General features: G+C 51.9%; 1 protein-coding gene, 1 non-coding gene and 1 pseudogene across 5 annotated transcripts in view; 2 read left to right on the top strand and 1 right to left on the bottom strand.

Annotated features, from left to right (window-relative positions):
* The window catches only part of RBFOX3 (RNA binding fox-1 homolog 3), a 434,098-nt gene that overhangs the window by 361,134 nt on the left and 55,090 nt on the right, over positions 1 to 17,874 (bottom strand). The gene's annotated exons all lie outside the window — the stretch shown is intronic.
* LOC114117083 (small nucleolar RNA U2-19) lies at positions 12,450 to 12,527 on the top strand. Its single transcript, XR_003590874.1, has one exon. It is a non-coding gene; the product is annotated as a small nucleolar RNA U2-19 (small nucleolar RNA).
* LOC114117080 (small nucleolar RNA U2-30) lies at positions 12,687 to 12,762 on the top strand (annotated as a pseudogene).

Raw genomic sequence — 17,874 nt, 5'->3', positions numbered from 1 at the left:
TCCTGCCCTCACACACACACATTTGACCTTCTCCTAGCCACCCATCCTCCAGGAAGGGGCACCAGGCCAGGGTGGCAGTGCACAGCAGTCCCCAGTCCTCACCCTGCTCAGCAGTGCTCACTCACTCTGGAATTCCTTGACTTAGTCGACTCTGCCAACCGCTAGTCAGCAGGCCCTTCAAGGCAGGGAAGTCTGGATTCACTGTCCTATATCCCAGCCTCCCAGGGCCTGGACCACAGCAGCAAGCCATATAAAAGCCATTGGATGGACAGAAGGGCGCCCAGTTCTCCCATCGTTGACCTACGTTTGCCATTGTCAGGAATCTGTTTTATATGGCTCAGCTTTAGTTTGGCATTATTTCAATAGGTTCTTCTCAGTTCAGTTCAGTCCCTCAGTCATGTCCGACTATTTGCAACCCCATGGACTGCAGCACGCCAGGCCTCCCTGTCCATCACCAACTCCCAGAGTTTACCCAAACTCATGTCCATTGAGTCGGTGATGCCATCCAACCATCTCATCTTCTATTAATATGTAAATATATAATCAGCAAACTTGTCATTCTTGAAGCTAGCACCTTAACAGATTGTCTAAATACTTCCCCTTTTTTAGTGCAGATATAAGTATCCTTGTGCAAGGAAGATGGGGTATTTTAGCAATTTCTGTGCTCCATGTCTCCTGAAATGGGATTATAGGATCAATGAGTATTATCCATTTTATAATCCATTGCTGCTGCTAAGTCACTTCAGTCATGTCCGACTCTATGCGACCCCATAGACAGCAGCCCACCAGGCTCCCCCATCCCTGGGATTCTCCAGGTAAGAACACTGGAGTGGGTTACCATTTCCTTTTCCAATGCATGAAAGTGAAAAGTGAAAGTGAAGTTGCTCAGTCATGTCTGACTCTTCATGACCCCATGGACTGCAGCCTACCAGGCTCTTCCATCCATGGGATTTTCCAGGCAAGAATACTGGAGTAGGGTGCCATCATTATGTACTGGCAAAACCCACTGTCTAAAGGATGCCTTGAGCAATGAGTGTTTGTATACAGTCCTATTGGGACTCAAAATTTATATATTCTCAATTTACTTTTTTACTAATATAAACAGGTGAATTATTTCAGGTCATTAAAAATCCTATATAGTTTAACCTTTAATTGTATAGCCTGACAAATTCCCATTGAGGATGAAATAGACATGCAAGTCTCTTAGTGAAGTTATTGCTCCAGGATCCGGGAAGGGAGCCCACCTATCACGCCCAGCACTGTGGGGCAGCCAATCTCAGTTATAGCGTGGGGCGGGGAAGGAGGTAGGAATTAACTAAGGCCATGATAGAGGGTTGCACCCAGGTTGTTGTTGTTCAGTTGCTCAGTCACGTTTGACTCTTTGCAACCCCACGGACTGTAGCATGCCAGGCTTCCCTGTCCTTCACCATCTCCTGGAGCTTGCTCAAACTCATGACCATTGAGTCAACGAAATGCTCCTAAGAAGTGTGTATGCCTCCAAGGCTGGAAAATCGTGTTTGGGAGGCACTGGGCACCCCAGAAGACTCAATCTCTGATGCCTGTTCTGAAAACTGCTCTGGCTACGGAAGCCTTTTGTAGTGAAGTCTCATTGAAGGCATCACCATGCCTCAAGTCCAAGGGTCTAAAGAGTCTCTTTCTCCTTAAAAGCACTCCTCAGTAGCTATAGTCCCTAGCTCCATCTTGAGACACAGAAACTCTCCTGCTGACACCAGGGCCAGGAGCTCCATGGGGCCACCCCCACTCTGTGGATTGAAAGTACCACATGTTGACACTAACCCCCAGTGGGATGCTACCTGGAGGTGGGCCTTTGGAAGTGGGGGTGAGTCAGCCATGAGGGTGGACCTTCATCATGAGATTAGTGCCCTTGGAAGAAAAGACCCAAGAGACAATCTCTCTCTGCCTCATGAGGACATGGTGATTCACCCACTGCCAGAGAGTCCACCAGACACAGAAACTGTGATCTGATCTCAGGATTCCCAGAACTGCGGGACTGAATGTGCACAGAGGCGCCTGACGGACTACAGTCCCTAGGGTTGCAGAGGCAGACGCGACTTAGCACGAATGCATAACCCCATTTACAGGGGCTCCACCCTGATTACCTAATCACATCCCAAACGCTCTCACCTCCTAATAGCATCACATCAGAGATTCTTTTAAACATGTGAATGTTGGGCGATTGGAAACATTCAGTCCACAGCATATGGTAAAAAGACCAAAGTTCTAGTCAGTGAGTTTCCTTCTTTCAAGTTCAGTGTCCCCGTGAGCTGATGATCAAAGAACAGATCAAGGAATCCATTGGTTCATTAGACAGGAGTTGCTAAGCCCAAGCCCTGGGCATCAGGCAAATGCCCAGATGCCAGGAGTACGACCAGCGGTGGGACAGCTGTCTGTCCAATGGGAGAGTGGAAGACCAGCAAACACACAAATTAAATGCAATTCGATGAAATGCAAAACTAATCAAAGTCAAACCTTTCCAGCTGGCCAATATCGGGATGTCCAGCAACCTGGTACCTTACCTCCCACGATCTCTGTTTCCTGAATCTCACCTCCCCTTCCTGCCCTCAGTGCCATCAAAATGAGTTGCCAGACACCCTAAAAGGTCCTACATTTTCACCTCCTACGGGGATTAGGCTTTCTTCTGGGAGACAAAAGGCCAGAATTTCAGTCCTACACTTGTGACCACCTCTTTGCTGTTCCCTTCTGGACCTCAGTTTCCCCACTGTTAAAACCAGAGTTGGGTTAAATGATCCCCAGAACCTTCTTTTGTGATGGGAAACTTCCACTCTCCCTAAAGGGAGTGGAACCAGGATTCTGGAGAGTTCTAGAATAGTGAAATCATTCCATTCCCCATTTGGATAAGAAATGAGTTTGTCAAAAGAGTACTGCCAAGAGTGAGGTACAGGCAGGTTTACCAACACGCGGCAGACAAACCACAGGTTAGAGCTGGTTTCCTAGAACCAATATTTACAAACAGTACCAGCATTAACGTGGGCAAGCGGCTTCTATGTGCCTAACACAGCCTCTCCCCCACCCGCCCTGCTTGGTAGAGGCAGCTGAGCTCTGCTCCAGCCTTTCAGCGGTTTTAAGAGGAAAAGCAACAGCAAGACAATGGCTTCTCTCTCCTGCCCAGCACGTCCACCCTGGGGGTCCGTTGCAAAGCAGTGTTTGTGAGTAGTCAGTCCCCCTCCCCAGGACGTCAGCTTCAAGTGGTGAAAGCTGCTCCCTGCCAACGATGTGTGGAATGCTGGGTCCCAAACTGCTGCCTCGGGCAGGGCACCGAGTCTGGACTAAGCACAGGGCATTGCATCTGGAAGCAAGCGCCTTGGCTGGAGAAGCAATTGTAAAAGCAGCCCTGCCCCGCCTCATGCCTTGAGAAGCAGAGAAGTCACCCCTCTTACAGACTCTCCCCAGGCACCACATGCTCAGGACCTGCACAGTCACATAATTCAAAAACAAGGATTCCAGCGTATAATTCACCATCAGACAAGTGCCCACCATGGTGCTTAATGAAATGTTGTCTTCATAGCTTTCACATGGAAAGGGACCTCTGGCACCTCCCAACCTTGCCAGGTGCCCCTATAAGTCAGGGTTTCTCAACCTCAGCACCACTGATAGGCGGGGCCATCCTGGGCATGGTGTGGTGTTGGGCAGTGTCAGTGGTCTACACCCTCTAGATGCCAGAGCACTGCCATTGCCACCCCAGCTGTGACCATCAAAGATGTCTCCAGACAATGCCAAATGTCCCTGGGTGTAAAACCTCCACTGGTTGACAAGGCTGCTTGCTGTAAATTAAAGGGCCACAGGTATGTCAGGCGATGAGAATCTCTAATGCACTCCAGACCAGATGAGCCAGACGGCAAAGACCTCCACATCACCTGGCAGTCCCCCCTGCTGGGATTACTTGGATTCACCAATGAGTTTCCCAACAAGGGAGAAAGCCCACAATCCTCATTTCCAAGAAAATGAGTCCTGTTCTTTCCATAGGGGCTGTGCCCTGGCAATTTCAGTTTCATTTCTCCCCACAGAGCTTTCTCTTACCCCCATTCCATCTCCAGTGGGGGAGGACTCTCTGCATCTCTGAAGCACCCCCTAATCAAGTACATGTAAATCAAATTGAAGTTCTCACACTTGCCGGGATCTCAGCGTCTTAAAGGCACTTGACTGGAATTCCTTGGGAAGTATATCGTAATACCACTCATTATCATCTATTTTTCTAAGCTTGGAGTTTTGTAATGGAAATCTCTTTTCTTGTCTGAGTATATGTCCTGTGTATAAATTTCAAATCAAAAGGCATGGAAACTCATTTTTATTTAGAATTTTGACCAATCTCTTGAGATAACAACTGGCAAGATGCTGTGGATGTCACCCACCCAGTATGGAAACCACTAACACCCAGCCTGGTAGGAAAGCATAGGGAAGGCAGCTGGATTCACCAGGACAGGCCTACTGCCGTACATGGGGCTTCACATCACAACACCCCTCACAGTCAGCCTCAGCTCCCATGCAGGGCCCAGGGCCCCACAGTCACCCTTCTCTCAGCCACAACCCAGAGACAAGAGCCAGGAAAGAATGTTGCCCCCCAGTACTCACCCCCTCACCGGGAAGTGACAGGCATCACTTCTACTCACAGTCCATGAGGGAAAGCTAGTCGCATGACTCCCAGGAATGTGAGGCCTGGGGAGTGGAGCCCTGGGTGGTCTCCTTCCAGCAACAGCTCCATTCCACAAGGGGAGCATAGCCCCACAGTGACCAACCAGCTGCCTTAGTCAGCAGGCCAGTGGACAGCACTCACACGGCTCATGAGGAAGACGGCTATGCCACTGAGCCAAGTGCCTTCCCTCCCAAAGCAGAGGTGACTCCTACAGTCATCCATACATTTTGTCATGGTATTAAGCCCCAGGGGGTTAGGTGGGGTCCTACTCCCTCATCAACAGGCACTAACAGAGAGTGATGGCAGGACAGCAGTCCACATGCCCAGCCAGGGAGCAGCCCCCATCCCACTGCTGAAACAGGTCAGAAATTAGGAAGTGTCTGATCAGCAGAGTGTTCAGAAGAGGACCCTGGAATTGACAAATCAAAGGGAGGTGGGAGGTAGAAGTAGTTCTGTTCTGGCCAAACCACGTCCCAGTGGCTGGACGAGAAACACACACGGCTCTCAGTTCTGTTACCCCGGTACACACAATTAAAGGGTCAGAGCACAGCTGAACCAGGGCTGTCTTGTTCTCTGCAGAGGGCCCTGTGCAGACAGTGACCCACCTCCCGTCTTCCAGTGACACCTGTGTTGGTGAGCGAACCAGGCACGTGAGAAAGGTTGGGACAAAACCACCAAGTGATACCAGCCCAGCCCCTCCTGCTCTTAGCATCAGTCAGCGAGGCTGAGGGCTGCAAGGACCTGGGACACAGAAGCATCTCACAGGTGGCAGACCCTCAGGACTCCCCCTGCCACCACCATCGGCCAATCCCAAGATCAGGTATCACCATCCTGAGCCCACCCTCTCATCTCATCTCTCCTGGCAGGATCACCACTCTCTGCATTCCTCACTCTTGTCTCTTTCTGTGTGAAGGACTAGCTCTCTGCACCAGGGGACCCCAAGAACGCACACAAACTTCCGTCTGCCAGAATCATCCAGCCAGCTTGCTGGTAACTAGGCTCTTCTTTTTCTTGTCTTTTTTTTTTTTTTTTTTTAACCAATTGCCCTTCTGGGAGAGAGAAGAAAAGCCAGATCTTTCGGAAATACCATCCTGCCATTGCATGTATAAAATCCATCAGCTCTGAAACCACAACGCTGGAAAAGGAGCTGGAGGGAGGGCGGCCCCACAGCTGCGCCGGGAGTTCTGTGCTGGGCACTGGTTTTGCTTGTTATCCTCTCCCCGCCTGCCTCCCTCGCCCTCTCCCTCCTAGCTGGTCTCTCTCACATCTATTTTTGTGGTTGATCAGTGTGCCTCTGTTTCCCAACCGAGGGCTTACGTATGTGTATTTCTATACATTATTCCCTCCATAGAGGCTTCTGAGCCATGCAAATGGCACCTTATGCAAATCAAAGACTCCTCCATCTGTTTCCGATATTCCCCACTTCCCCTTAATAACCTGTTTTAGGGGATGCGGTACATGCAGCAGATGATACAACTTTATTTTTGTAAACCCAGTTGGTCCTGGAGTGCTGGCAGCCACAATAATAGAAGAGTGAGCCTGTTAGTGCCTCTCAGTGAGTCTGCCGTCAGGCAGCACCTCATTAAAACTAGCCGGGAGGGGCTCCAAGAAGAAAGGGAAGGGGCACGGTGGGGTCCCAGCAGAGTAGCACACGGACTCCTGGCCTCTCCCTCTTTCTATTTGGTCCGTGTTTGCTGTGGGTCGAATCGTGTCCCTCCCCGCCCACCCACCAAAAGAAATGTTGAAATCCAAACCCCTGGTTCCTCTCTCAATGCAACCTTATTGAAAACAGGGTCTTTATCAATAGAATGAGATATAAGTTAAGATGAGGTCACAGTGGAGTAGAGCGTTTAATCCAATATCGTGGGTGTCCTTACAAGAAGAGAGGACAGAGACAGGGAGACGGGCATGTCACAACAGAGGCAGAGACTGGAGTGATGCAGTTACAAGCTGAGAAACATCGAGGGCTATCGGCAGCCACCAGAAGCTGGGAGAGGCCAGGAAAGACTCTCCCCTAAAGGTTTCAGGGAAGCGGGTTCCTGCCGACACCTCCATATCACAGCCCTTCCAAGTGCCTCTCCTTCCCACCTGAGACATCCCGGGTGTTGCTGTAGCTGAGGCAATGCTTATTTTCCTGGCCCACTGTGCCCCCAAAGCCCTGCTCAAAAACTCTCTGGCAGGATGAAGGCAGGAGGGCTAAGTAACTGCCCCCAGGTAACAGTGAGCAGGTGCAAATGGGGCAGGAAGACATCACTCAGAGTCAATTCCAAATTGTTTCTTTTTAGACCTCTTTTAGTGCCCAAAGGATACTCCTGACATCAAAAACTCACTTTTATCCCAATGAAGGGTACCTAGGATTCTATGCACTGATTTTTCAATTTCCTGCAAGTTATTTCCAAAGACAAGTTAGGAGGGAAAAGATTATTTTATTTGACAAGATGCTACAAAGTCCAACAAAGGTTTGGGTCCCACCCCACATAGATCACCTGGCTTACAGGTGAATTTGAGACCTTACTGTCAGGAAGCAAAGTCTAGACTTCCAGTAAGAGGTGAAGAGAGGCATTCAGGGAAACAAGGTATCACTTAGAACCTGCATTTTTCAAACACCCAAGGAACCAGCTCTATGGCTCCCAGGAGGGAGGCAACTGGGGACCAGGAGTGTCTAGAGGAATTCAGACAAAGAAGGGAGGGAGCTACAGACTGGTTGGGGCAGCTGGCCACCAGCAAGGTGCCCAGTACAGGAGCTGGCCAGTTCTGAAGTGCAGAGGGGAGTGCCTATGAAAGTGGGGAGGGGGTCATGGGGAAGCTGGCCGCAGACCCAGGTAGCAGACTCAAGTCTGTGCAAGAAGAGGGACCTTCTAAAGGAGACAATGGGCTAGACCTACACACATGTCATGGGAGGTGATGCTGGAGAATGTTAGGGGTGTTACCAGTCAAGGAAGCTCAGACTGAGCATGAAGGCATGAGGGAGAAAAGGAAGAAGAGCCTTTTGTCCCCCAAAGGGAAAAAGATGGACCTGAAGTCTTTCAGGAGTCCCTGGACGCTCTACAACAGGTCAGCAAACCAAGGCCAGGGGACAAACACAGCTTTCCCCCTGTTCTGTAAACAAAGCTATGGGAACATAGCCACATTCACTCATTTACATATTATCTAAGGTGGCTTTCACACTGATGGCCAAGCTAAGCTGTTGTGACAGAGACCTCCTGGCTGTAAAATACTAACTCCCTGGCCATTGACAGAGCTAGTTTACAGAGCCCTGCTCCAGAACATTTCAGCCCTACAGGAGCTGGCTTGGACGTACACAAAGCATGGATGGGGGGATCTCTAAAGGGATGCAAAGACAAGGAGTGCACCCCCCACGGAGAGGAGGACATGCCCACAGTGTCTTCCTCTTACCCTCCTTGGGGAGGAAAACCTCAGGTCTGGCAAAGTGAGTGTAAGCTCCATGAATTCTGGAGAGGCCAAGCTAGGGTGAGCGCCCTGCACCGGCACCTGGATGTGAAGCTATGTTTCAGAGAAGGGAACGTGCCAGAAAGTTGTTCATAAGCATTTCTGATGTGATTCAGGACAGGAAGCCCAAACTAAGAGAATTTCAGAGTAAAGATAAAAACCCACGGGAACAGAATATTTTTAAGACAAACATCAAGCCTAGGGACAAACTTTCAGCTACAACTGATGGTCCAGCAGGTTCAAAAGGGTGATGATGGTCCACACTCAGCCAGGGGGCCCTGCTTCAACGGCTTTCTTTGCACTAGATTTGGATAGCCCCATCCACTGCTGAGGTCCATTCTCTGAAGCCCACATCATTCTCCTGCCCACACATGCTCCACCACCCCCACCCTCTGCACTCCACCCTTCGTCTGCGAGGGTCCAGGTGCCCCAGGCCTCTGGCCCTCCTTCCTCTGGTCATGCATACCTAGGAGGCCAGCAGCCCTTCCTGCCATGGAGAGTTGCAATGAGACTTTGGGATGGTTGGCCGGGGGTGTGTGTGTGGGGGGGGGTGACTTACTCAAAATGCCATGTTCCTCACCCTCTCTCATCACGCTCAGCGCTCTGGCAAGTGTTTACTCGCCAGCATTCACCCACCCAACACAGTGCACGTGTCCAGCTCCCCTCGAGTGTATGAGATGCATATGGGCCAGAACCATGCCCTCTCCATCTTCATGCCTCAGCCCATGCCCAGCAATTACTCACCTGGAGCTCAGTTGACAGTATTTTATTTTGAGGTTGTGGTGAAATCCATCCATGAAGTTCAACATTAAGAGGAAAGCCAGCCCTGAGAGCCAGACCAGGAGAAACCAGGGTGGGTAGTGGGCTCTCCCCAGTTCCTTTAATTCACTCCATCCTTGGGTGCTGCCCTGTCTCAGCCCTGGGGCTTCAGAGACAGTGAGCCTCCCCCAGGGCTGGGGGAGCCCTGATAAAGCTCCTGTGGGTCCTCATTACAGAACCGTAAGGCGTGTGTAGAGTGCTGAGGGTGCACAGATGGTGGGCCTCTGGGAGTTCAGGGGTGGGGGGACAGCTCCTCCAAGGCCACAAGCATCTTAAGAGGGTCTGTTCTCAGCAGTGGACTCTAAGCAGCTTGAGGTTTGGTGGTGGATGTAGGGGGTGGCATTCTGGTGCCTGCTTGTGCTGCCTCAAGCTCTCCTGGGGCGTCGCCCCTGCAGGGCTCCACCGGGCCGAGGACTTGGCCGGTTCTGGTGGTGAGGAAAACAGAACAGCAGGCTCCCGGCTGGGAGGTGCGGCGCAGGAAACATCAGTGTCGTTGCTGAGTGCCCAGATCAGTCCCCACACAGACGGTGCCTGCGTCAGGGGAGGGGCGCTCCGGCTGCAAGCCCACCCTTCCCTGGCCTCTGACCGCTACCCACCCAGGAGGCCCAGGTGGGGTGAGGAGGCCGCAGGGCGAGGGTAAGGGCGGCACAGGCCAGCAGGTGGGGCCCGCAAAGCTGGCAGCTGCCACGCTGCTCCAGCTTTAGCATCCTCGTCATCTAAGGCAGCTTCACTTTTAAGCAACCAGTGAAGGACAAGCACCCTGTAAATTTAGAACGCGTGATGGCTGGTAGCGTTTGGTATTCATCTTAGCACACAAGTGGGGGGAGGAGACTGGCCGCACCATCGCATCTCAGCCCACAGAGAGGCTTGCAGAAGGGAACCGTCTTCCCCAGAAGGAAAAAGGTAGCAGACCCTCTGAGGTCGGGTCCCAGTCTCCACCTCAAGGGCTGCCCTCTTCATCACTATCCCCACCAGGGCACCTCGGCCCCCACCTCTGGGCCCCCCTTCCTGTTCTCACATTTGGCTAAAAATAAAACCTCTGTTGGCAGCAAATACACCCAGTTTCCCCAGAACATAAGCTTCCTGGGAATCTAGAAAAGGGAACAGCTCTACCTCTCATGGAGCCCAGATGGATTCCTGAAAATTTGTGTCAAACCAATTTTTGTAAATCCAATCATATTCGCAGTGATTCACCTCCATCTCTGAAACACTTCCCTCCTGACCAGCTGCTCACCTGACCAGCTTCCTCCATGCGCACAAACACGCTCACCAGCAATGGGCTTGAACAAACACCAATTCAAGAGGGGGCTGCGGCCAGAGAGGGGCTTCGTGTGACCTGAATACTCATGGCCAGATTTTGCTGTGTCAGGGCTCAGGTTTCCAGGAAGCAGAGCAGATGGCCCAGTGCCCTCCTCGGCATTTCTTTAGCCCTCATCTGATTTCTTTTAGGGAGTTCTCACTAGAACCACCGTGACACCTCTCACCTGTTTCTCCAGGACATCCCAAAGTGGTCCTCTGCATGATAGATCTGTGTGAGAACTGCGCAGGAGTGGGGGAAGCGGGGGAGAGGTAGGCCCAGGTTCCCTACTGTAATGTCCCCCATGAGCTGGCCCTAAAGGCAGAGTGGGGTGGCCTGCAGCAACGCCAGGCTGGACCGTTCAGAGCCCTTGGGCAGCATGGGTGGGTGAGGCAGGGGCCAGCGTGGGCAGATCTGCAGTGCAGGAGGGCACCTCTCACTGCAGGACAGAAGCATCAAGGCTGCAGGCGTGGAAGCCGACAATGGTTGCTGGTGCCGGAGGAAATGGAGACAGGTGGACAGATCCAAGGTCCAAGGCCAGTGGACTGGGCAGCGGACGATATTTAGGAGGTCAGAGGAGAGGAAGATGACCTGGCCAGCGAGGGAGGCCCATGCCTTCAGAGTAGGGAGCCTCCCCTTGCTCCTGCTGCCGCTCCCCAGGACAGAGCAGCCAGGAGTAATCCTGGGGCTCTGGCCTCTGCCTCGACGACGCTGGAGAGCTTGGTTGCTGCCCTGTCCAGGGGTGGCTACTGTAACCTGCGCGCTAGACTCCCAGGGCACAAGCAAGGCCACAGGGACCAGTCCCTGCTCCGTGACTCTCTTCTGTCACGCGACTTTGAAAACGTATGTGCATGTATGTTAAAGAATGAATGACTCCTGTTGAAATAGCCCTCATCAATCTGGACCTGAATGTCCACTGACATGTAGGAGCTTCCCCAGTGAACTTCACCAGTTTATACCAAGGTGGGTGTGTCCCCAGGTGGACTATGCCTTCCTCAAAGGTGAGAAAGAGGAGGCGTATATGCTCAGTACCCGCCCTGTTTCAAGCCCCACCCGAGGTCCTTGAACCTCGTATTTCATTCACAGCATCATCCTCATTTTGTAGGTTAAGGAGGCTGAGGCTCAGAGAGTCAATGAAGAGCTAGTTGGTGGGGTAGCTGGCCTTTGGCCTTCTCTACCATGCAGGCTCTGTCCTTTGCTTTTCTCGTAGGACCACCCTGGGGATGGGACAAGCTGAACTGTCCATCTTCCTCAGCTGCAGTGGGTGCTGGGAGCCAAGCCGTCCTCCAGCACTGGCGGTGGGAGGTGTGGGGGCGGGGGGGGGGTGTACTGTTCAAGCCTCAGAAATCTTCCTGAGGCCATGCCCCAGACACACCCCTGGACTTAACCAGCTGTGCCACCAGCACAACCATTGGCTGGCATGGGTACACCAGAGGCCCATCAAGGAGGACAGTGACAAACCCACCTGTCAGGGAGGGGTCGCCAAGTCACTTCAGTACTGGGGAAAACCAGTGTCAGCTTTGCCCAGCCCAGAGTCCCAGGAGTGCTGGGAGGGAAGTTTTTGGTGGGCAACCCCAGGCTGAGCATGGGAGCTGTCCAGCACAGGAGGAGCAACCTGGGCCCCTTGTGGTCAGAGAATCTGAACGGCCTTTGGCATGATCTGTGATCTTGTCCTTATTATAAAAGGAATATATATTCACTGTAGAAAATTTAGAAACTACACTTATGCAAAAAGAAGAAAATTTAAAATAACCCACAATCCCACTACCCCAAAATAACTCCTGTTAACATTTTGAGCATAATACCCTCCCAGACTTTCCTATGCATAGAATATATATTTTTGGTACTAAGTGGGATCATACTGTACATTCCATTTTATAACTTTTTTTTCACTTAACTATGTCTCATACTAAATCACTAAGTATTCTTCCACAACATCATTTTTTAATGACTGAATTAGCCAAAGAATACTAAAAGGATGGCTGAAGACAGGAAAGGAAAAATTTATAATACAGAACACTACAAGTAAGCATTAAACAGGAAAATGCCCTTTGTCAACAAATCAGCTCTCTGATTACAGAAAAATATTATCTTTTTAAGTTTTTTCCTCTGTAGTCCAAAATCTACAATATTTTAAAAAACCAAACTTAATTAAAAGACATGACCCTCAAAAGAGAGCCCCCTTCTCTGAGACCTTCTCTTACTGAAATGGATCAGTGAGGAAAACAGCCAGATCTGCGCATCCAAAGGTCTTTCAGGCTACCTAGGCATGTCTCTATAGTTCTGAGCAGCCAAAGAATAGACTAATTTAAAACAATAAGGGGTTATGTCCAGAGTTGTGTGTGTAGGTCTGTGTGTGTATAAAGGCAACAGTGGGTATCTGAGAATTTGTTGTTGGATAAATGATATTGGGGTGTGGATGTACATGTAGGAAAGGTAATCAATTCTGAGCAACAGTGAAAAGGTTTTACTACTGACCTTTATAACTAATACTGTGAATGTTTCTACCCTTGATCTGAGCTCAAGGGGCAGGAGGCTCCCCTTGGCTAGTGGTATCTTCAGATATAAACAATATCATTGTTCTGAAGGACTGACTTGACTTCCTCTCACAGCAGGTATCATGGACTGAATGCTTGTGTCTCCTCAAAATTCACATGCTGAAGCCCTCGTGCACATGTGCTATGTTGCTTCAGTCACGTCCAACTGTTTGCGACCCCATGGACTCTAACCGTCCAGACTCCTCTGTCCATGGGGTTCTCCAGGCAAGAATACTGGAGTGGGATGCCATGCCCTCCTCCAGAAGATCCTCACGACTCAGGGAGGTTGAACCTGTGTCTCCTGAGGCTCCTGTGACTCCTGCTCTGCAGGCGGAATCTTTACCACTGAGCCAGCGGGGAAGCCCACTGAAGCCCTAACCCTCAATGGAGCAGTATTCGGAGGTAGAAGGTGATCAGTGTTAGATGAAGCCTGAGGATTGGGCCTTTGTGATGGGATTAGTACCCTAATAGGAAGAGACACCAGAGCCCTCTCCCCACCATGTGAGGTCATCAAGAAAGCAGCAGTCTGCAAGCCAGAAGAGGGCCCTCACTAGAACCTGACCACACCGCATCTTGATCGCAGACTTTGAGCCTCTAGAATTGGGAGAATTAAACACCTGCTGCTCAAGCCACCCTGTTTGCACTATTCTGTCATGGCGGCAGAAGCAAGCTAAGACCTCAGGTAAGACGTGTCTAGAGTAGTTCGGGGACAGTAAGATTGCAGTCATCTGGACTTTGTCAAGCCATTCCCCAAGAGGAGACCCAGAGGGGCCGCATATGGAGGTGGGAGGAGTGAGGAACCTGAATCCCTCCTGAGTCCAAGGAGGGACTCATAGGACTCGCAGCTTCTCTGCCAGGAAGGAGGCATGTTCCTCAAATGGGACATGAGAGCTTCGGCTGGGGTCTGCTGTTTCACAGTGACAGTAGATGAAGTGCAAAGAGCCTGGGGATGGCCCCCCAGGGCTCCTCTTGGATGAGGCACAGGCAGAGCCCCTGGGGTCCCTCCCACTGTGGTCTCACCGGGAGCCCCACGGAAGAGAGGCAAATGAATGGAGAACACGAGGGAGCTCATGGGGGTCAGAGCTGAGGCCAACTCCAAGAAGAGCAAAGGGGGCTTCCCCAGGGTCAGGAGAAATCCTGGGGCCAAACACACAGGGTTCCCCTTCGAGGACCAGGGATTGGAGCCTTGAGAGCAGCTCCGCACAGACTCAGGCTCTCCCCAGAGCAGGATGAGCAGGGTGCTGGAGGGGCTGAGAATCCTTTCCCTTCCCCACTCAGGTCTGGCCTCAAGATCCACCAGCAGCTCTTCCTACCACTGGTCCCCGCAGCTTGGTTGAAAACCCGAGGAGGAGATCAGCCTGGGGCAGAACCAAGGGTGACTGGCGGTAAGCTGTGCCAGCCTCAGAGCCACTGCGACCCAACAGCAGTGTCCTTGGGAGCACAGATCCGTGCTTGCAAAGCATCATGGACGCCAAGCAACTGCGGCTTCTGGTTTATCGCTTATCTTCCCTGTGCACTTTAGGGAAGCTCCTTTAGGGAAACACCAACCTGCCACGGATGAAATAAAGGTGGAGGATCTCTGCCCAGGTGGGAGCCACTTTAACAAGTGTCCCAGAGGCTGAGCCCAGGGAGAACAAGGCTCAGCGACTCAGGGTTCTGGTGACCCTGGGAGACACAGATTCCAGGTCCCACGTGTAGGCCTCCTGTTGCCTAGCGTGATCCCACACCCTGGGATCCACTTCCTGGACAGGAAGTCCAGGCTAGGGCTGGTGCAGAGCTGGGTGATTCAGCACCTCCCTCTGTCACCAGGACACAGATCCTTGTCCCCTGCCCACCCTGCACCTCCCGTCAGGCTGGGAGCAGGATGTCTGCAGTAACAACATCCCGAAGCCCCTCTTAGAAGCCAAGAACCGTTCACAGAAGCTGACTCTCCATGCTGGAAGATGTCTTGTCTCATCAGCCAGAACCAGTCACCGCTAAGAGCACAGGGCCTCCCGTGGACTGAGTGCTCAGTCTTGAGGTCAAGGTAGCCTCCCTCTCCCTGCACCAAGCCCAGGTCAGTAAGAAGAGAGAGGGCCTGGACGCCTCTGGGAGCCATCGGCCTATGGGGCCATCTCCCCAGCAAGGCTCTTCCCTGCCTGCCCTCTGAGACATCACCATGAGACGCTGCATTCACTCTCACTAGACCTTCACCCTCTCCATCACCACCCAGAACACTCACCCCAACGTTCAGATCAACAGGTGATCTGGAGGGTAGAAAGTGGCCCCGCTGCCTCTCTGAGGTGCCTGGGCTCACAGGTCAGCTGCATGCCCACAGAACCTGACCAGGCCACATGCTGGGAGGGCATAAAGCAAGACAGGATGGCCTGCTCCCAAAGACAAAGTTGCCTGGGTGAGGATGACCATGCTAACACAGGAATGGCCTGTGCTGGGGCCCAAGGAGGACTGCAGTGTCCATGTTTGTGGGGCCACTGGCTGAGCAGGGCTGGAAGAGTCCACACTGATAGAGAGTCTGCCAGGCAGTGGGAGGGTCCCCTCTTCTTCTAGGAGCAGATGAGCCCTCAATCAGAAGCCAGCCTCTGGGGAAGGGCTGGTCTCCCCTCTGCAGGCCACTCGAAGACCCCAGCTCCCTCTGCCCATGAACAGCAGCCACCGCTTCCAGTGGCTCCCTCCACAGCTTCTTACACAGCCAGACACCCTCTCTCCTCGCCCTTCTCTCTTCCATTCACAGCTAGAATTAAGTGACTTCACAGAGGGGTGGGGATGAAAAAGTGCCATCTCCTTGACCCGACAGTTTGGCTCCAGAACCCCCATTATACTAATCATCACCAAACCAACACCTTTGTCTTGGGCCACATAGTCCTGGCAACACCGGTAAAACACGTGTGCCTTCCAGCAAAACACACCATCACACCCTGTAAGTCTGCCAGCTGAGGGGCCTGCTTAAGTGTAGCTCAGTAAACATGTCCTTGTGGCCACACCAGTTCTGTCACAGGCACTCCATCGTGCCGATGGACAGGTGGACAAACCACATTTCCCCTGAATCTCGGGCTGCTGGCCACTGGCTTCTTTCCATTGAATGAGGCCCCAAAGGCTCTGCGAGGAGCCAGCCCATGGGCTCCTCAGGCCACACCCAGTGCAGCATTTTGAACAGAGTCCCCTCTTACCTTCTCTATCTTCTAAGAGACCCAGAAGTTGGGACACTGACCTGCTTGGCTGGTGTATTTGTCTCCAGGGGCTACTGTAACAAACTGCCACAAACTGAGCAGCTTAAAACAATGCAGTTTCATTCTTGAACAGCTCTGGAGGCCAAAAGCCTGACACTAAGGTGTCGGCAGCACTGTGCACTCTGGAAAGGCTTTCATCACATCACTTCAATCCCTGCCTCTGCCCTTACGTGACCGTCTGTCTCTCTATGTCCTCTTCTCTTCATATAAGGACACCGGTCCCTGGATTTAGGGCCCACCCCACCCCAGTAAGACCTCACTCTAACTTGGTTAAAGCTGCAAAGACCCTATTGCTAAATAAGATCTCATTCACAGGTCCTCGGAGTTAGGATTTGGACGTAGGGGGCACAAAATAACTCATAGCATAGGTCTCTCCTGGAAGGTCAAGGGTGGATGGGCACACAGTGCCAGGCCTGTCTCCCGACCTCCATAGCCTGCATGCCAGCCAGCCTCTGCTCCAGTGCCCCAGGGTGGAGTCCTGAGAGCCTCCTGAGTCCTGCTGATGTTCACATCCCTCAAAACCAAACTCTGTCTCCCTAGAGCTTGCACCCACACATCCTTTTTCTGCCTTTGAACACAAAGGGACAAACCTACTTCATCCTCCACATGACAGGCCTTTGAATAATTAGAGCATGGCAGCAGGCCCACCCCCACCCACCCTGCCTCTCCAAGGCTCCTGGCGGCTTCAAGGGCCCACCTGTCATGTGTGTGCCCCGCCCCCACGCCCCAGCTAAGTGAGCCCCACTGGCCACCATCTTTTCCTAAAACAAGATACAGAACTGGCCACAAACGTCCCAGGGAGATGCTCCTCCCCAAACACGAACAGGGTGCCGCAGGCACGAAGCTGGGGGTGCTAGAGAGGGAAGGTGCAGGGACTCGAGGCCCTGGCTGAGGAGGTGGGGTGGGCACCGTGACAGCCCCTCACCCTAGGTTGGGCTCTGGAGCTGTGATTCACCTATTCTGCAAACACAAGCCCCCTCTGTGAGAGACAGATGGAAGAAGAGCTGGCCCCAGCCAGTCTGTCAGCAAAATCTATGCCACCATATAAAGACCTCTCTCCCAGAGGCTGATAGCTCCCTGATCGCAGGTAGGGTCTGTGTATGTGCCTGGAGCTTGACAAAGTCTTGTTGAATGAATGAATGAGTTAATGGCTGCAGTGAACTGGGGAAACTGGAGGCTTCTCATCTCTCCTGCTCTACCCTACTGCCCCTGAGGCAGCTCGCTGCAGTCACACGGTCAATGTGGCTCTTGGGGAGATTCCATGGTCAGAGCAGGACACCCTCAGTGTTGCCTCCTCCCAAGGCCCAGTTCCCTCTTCTGGAGCAGAGCTTTCTGTGTGTGCAGAGAAAGCAGGACAATAAAGGGAGGTGGGGATTTGAAAGCTATCCAGGGCTGCCCACTGTTTGGGGGGGCAGCACCAGGGCAGTGAAGCACTAACAGAGGCTCTCAAGGCACACATGGTTCCTTTAACCCAGGAATTTCAGACAAACAAGATCAGCAGACCTTAGGCACCCGGATGGGCTTGGAAGTCTACAATTGTCATTAGACCCAGGTCACTGCCCTGAGAAGCTCAGATCTAAGGCTTCAAGATCAGGTGATGGCTTAACATAGGTCCAGAAGCAACTCCAAGACAGCATATAATAGTCAAAGTCTGAGAGTGGCCAGTATGTAGAGTACCCCAGAACAAATTAAAAAGAAAATTCTCCCTGGACACATAGATAAAGCACATGAACAGATAGTTCACAGAAGTCAAATGCAAATAAATAATAAACAAAAAATATAATCAACCTTCCTAGAGTTGAGGAAATGTAAGTTTAAATGCTATTTTGTACCCTTAGATTGGCAAATATTTTAAGAAATAATAATAACTGA

Source organism: Ovis aries, chromosome 11 (assembly GCF_016772045.2).
Source record: "Ovis aries strain OAR_USU_Benz2616 breed Rambouillet chromosome 11, ARS-UI_Ramb_v3.0, whole genome shotgun sequence".
In the NCBI taxonomy this organism is placed as follows: domain Eukaryota; kingdom Metazoa; phylum Chordata; class Mammalia; order Artiodactyla; family Bovidae; genus Ovis; species Ovis aries.
The sequence above is the reverse complement of the archived record's forward strand: the minus strand, read 5'-3'. Positions and strand labels throughout refer to the sequence as shown.